The following is a 4,004-nucleotide window of genomic DNA, read 5'->3' on the forward strand; positions in this document are numbered from 1 at the left end:
TATTAACAGAACTCCAATTTCGGATAAAAACAATTTCCTATAACCTACAATTGTTTCTATATTCAATAAATTCAAATTATAAATAATTAAATTAAAGATGCTTTTGGGAATATAGTAAACTGAGCATTTCATCAGGGCTAGAAATTGGCACAAAACATTAACCTGCGCCTGCGCGCATATCAAAATCAATGTTGATATGCTGAGTTTGCTAGTGATCCCTCAATCCATTGGGATATGATTCCTTTCTGTGTCACTTTCTGACCCTGATGGAATGTTCAATTTGCCATATTCAAAATGCATCTTTAATTCAATTATTTGTAATTTGAATTAATTGAAAATAGAGACAATTGTAGATTATAAGAAATTGATGTCTGTTTGTCGATTTCTCCATTTTCTTTTCTTACACTCACACATATGGATATGTATATATGCCTATGTACGAATAAACATATACATACAACGGAGGCCTCTGCGAAGTTTTCTTCTAACAAATTGAACTCAATGAAACTTGTTCAGGAAGTCATCCGGAGGAATCGAATCTGGAACTGGAAGGTGTCGGAGAGAGATAAAGAGAGAGAGAGAGAGAAATAAATAAATAAATAAAGAAAGAAAAACAGAAAGAGAGAGAGAGAGAGAGAGAGAGAGAGAGAGAGAGAGAGAGAGAGAGAGAGAGAGAGAGAGAGAGAGAGAGAGAGAGAGAGAGTGGGAGAGGAAAGAGAATGCATGTGGAAGGTAAATGGTTTTGAAAGAAAGTCGGAGACAAGATTTGAAAATAATATAAAATAATGGAGAGAAAAAAAGGGAAAAAAGTAAGAAGGAAAGAAAAAAACAACTTTATGAATACATAACATATAAAGAAGGACAAAGAAGACGAATAAGAAGGGATAGTGGAGATAGAAGAAGATGATGATGATGATGATGAAGAAGAAAGAAGAAAATGATTGCGTATAAGAAGAGGGAGATGGAAATGAAGAAAAGATAGCAGTAGTGAGAGAAGAAGAAGAAGAAGAAGAAGAAGAAGAAGAAGAAGAAGAAAGAAGAAGGTGATGAGGTTGATGATGATGATGATGATGAAGAAAGAAGAAAATGATTGCGTATAAGAAGAAGAGGGAGAAGGAAATGAAGAAAAGATCGTAGTGGTGAGAGAAGAAGAAGAAGAAGAAGAAGAAGAAGAAGAAGAAGAAGAAGAAGAAGAAGAAGAAGAAGAAGAAGAAGAAGAAGATAACGACGACGCCGAATGGCATAAACAACGGGAACAATAGCTCCTCTGACATGGCCGTCCATGGAAAGAGTTCAATGAAACGCTACTTCACATCTAAAGTGGATGAATAAGAAAGAAGAGAAAAATCAATAGTATCGGATGGCAGGAGTGCTAAGCAAGAACCGAGAAACTTCGCCCGCGTGACGTCAGCAGAAATCAAGAATCATTTACAAACAAATTGACTTCGTATTATGGGAACAGACATATGTCCGATGGCTTTTGTGTTCTGTTGTTTTTAAAACTATGTATCTAAAAATGATGTCTATGTGTGTGTGTAGATATATCTATGCTTTTGTCTATGTGTACGAGTGTTCTGGAGAGAGAGAGAGAGAGAGAGAGAGAGAGAGAGAGAGAGAGAGAGAGAAGGAGAGAGAGAGAGAGAACGGTTGATGCTTGTTAATATCTAATAAAGGCGGTGCAGTTGGCGGAGTTGTTAAAACGCTGGGCAGAATCTCTTGCGGTTTTTGCTCCTGCTCTCTGCGCTCCGAGTTCGAATTTTACTGAGACCAACTTTGCCTTCAATTGTTTCTGGGTCGATAAATAAAGAACTAGGGAATAATAATTTCACACAAAAAATGTTAAGCTTGACTCTAACCGAACTTGCGACCTTTATTCATCAAATTCTTCATTCCTGCTCTGTAACTACCTCCATATCAAAGAAGAAAAAATACCTCTTATTCTCATTCTTTCTTTTATTCATTTTGTCATTCTCTTCCAGCTACAATCTCACCCACTCACTCACTCATCCTCTTTCTCACTCTCCTCTTCCTCTGAAGTTAATTCCACCTCTCAGTTTAATACTCTTCATTCTTAAATATCTTATGTCACTAAACTTTCCTATGTCACTAAACATATCTTATGTCTCATTCACGTTGCCTCTTACTTTACCTCTTTGTTTTTCTCTTTTACTATTTCTTCCTCTCCCCCTCTCTCTCTCTCTCTCTCTCTCTCTCTCTCTCTCTCACTTTCTCACTCATTCCTTTTACTTCCTTTTCTTTCCATCCCTCAAACACCACGCAAATCCCACGATAATTCTTGACATGACAGCAGATAAATACGTCAAACAGATTGACGTAAGCCATTAAGAGTCCCTCATATTAAAAAGCAACATGTGACAGTTAAATATTAAATATAAACATATTACATCTTTTAACGTATTTTATCTGTTGAAGTTAAAACACTTTAAAATGCCCCGACTTACTCTATGAAGTATATTAAACTATCTGCTCACATGACACTCGGTAGCGTTACGTCATATGTAAGTTTATGAAACATCTAAAAAGATTTTGCAGTCGGCTGACAATGCATCTTCAAAGCAGATCACTAACGTACATGTCTTTTAAAATAACAAAAAGTTTATAAGCAAACAAAGAAATTTGACTTTCTAAAAATACGAGCTTGATCAGCTTTAAATTAACCCCAAAACATCGTTGCTGTCGTAAAAAAGGACGGACATATTTAAACAATTAGAAATGGATATGCACCAGTAACTGTGTGTATACACAAGGACAAACTAATTATGACTTGAAACTATGATTAGTCAGGATTGACCTGGTGTTTAAGTAACCATGAAAATACCGCATATATCCTTTCTGCAATAGGTACAAGATTTGAAATTTTCGGGGAGGGGACTAGTCAGCTGCATAGACCTCAGTGTTTAACTGGTACTTAATTTATCGAGCCGGAAAGGATGAAAGGCAATTTGAACTCAGAACATAGCGACGAACGATATACTGCTAAGCATTTCGTCCAGCGTGGTAATGATTCTGCCAGCTCGCCGCCTTAATACAGAATGTATAATATACGAAAATCATTAGAAATTAACACAAGGGTCTGCAATAGAATAAACTCACAGCAAAAATGAATCTGGAGCAAATACGTTCGAAGCTCAGTTGAGGAGCGACAAGTTGAAATAAGAAGTGAAATAACAGAACATAAAGAAGAAACCCCAGCTGAGGTACGATTTGTGTGATTTCAATCAATTGGTAAATACAGGTATAATAGCAATGATTGGTCCTTATTTTATTGATCTTGAAAGAATGAAAGGCAAAGCCGACCTCGATGGAATTTGAACTCAGAGCCTGAAGACAGATGAAATGCTGCTAACGATTCTGGTTGCTCCTTGCTTTCGTTAGAATATAAATAATTAAAACAGACGCCATACTTTTGAAACAAGAAACAAATATGGTAGCATTTTTGTCTTTCGGCTAAATATCGGAATTTCTGTCTAAATTTTGATAGCTCTTTATTTATGTTAAAAATAGCTGTTTCGAATATATATAATGTATTTTGTCTCACTTAAAGCTAGGGGCTATGTCGATTCTGCCATCCCCATATGTGGGTCACACTTATTTGTATTCAACCATCTTGAGAGACAAAAAAAAAAAAAGAAAAGAAAAAAAGCAAATATAACTTGGTCGAGATTTGAACATAGAACGTAGAAAGATGAAAACATATGCTTTCAGCTAAATGATTATCTCGAAATGTAAAGGAAGTATTGTTGAGTTCTTTTCGCACTAAATATAGTATGTAAACAAGAATAGGCCAGAAGATTACAATAAACATATATCCACATCTATATTTCTGTACAAAACGCACGCGCGTATTAATGTATACGAAGTTGAACAGTAGTACAATTATAAACACACCGACCGTATATATTTATATAGAGCCACGTGCATTAAATGACAACTAGTTGCTATACGTTCATATATATATATATATATATATATATATATATATA

General features: G+C 35.4%; 1 long non-coding RNA gene across 1 annotated transcript in view; it reads right to left on the minus strand.

The window, feature by feature from the left end:
* The window catches only part of LOC106870793 (uncharacterized), a 31,865-nt gene that overhangs the window by 1,852 nt on the left and 26,009 nt on the right, over positions 1 to 4,004 (minus strand). Inside the window, exon 2 of the long non-coding RNA XR_001409574.2 lies at positions 459 to 545. This is a non-coding gene — a long non-coding RNA (uncharacterized LOC106870793). The remainder of the gene's footprint in view (positions 1 to 458; positions 546 to 4,004) is intronic.

The sequence above is a fragment of the Octopus bimaculoides genome, chromosome 15, assembly GCF_001194135.2.
Source record: "Octopus bimaculoides isolate UCB-OBI-ISO-001 chromosome 15, ASM119413v2, whole genome shotgun sequence".
In the NCBI taxonomy this organism is placed as follows: domain Eukaryota; kingdom Metazoa; phylum Mollusca; class Cephalopoda; order Octopoda; family Octopodidae; genus Octopus; species Octopus bimaculoides.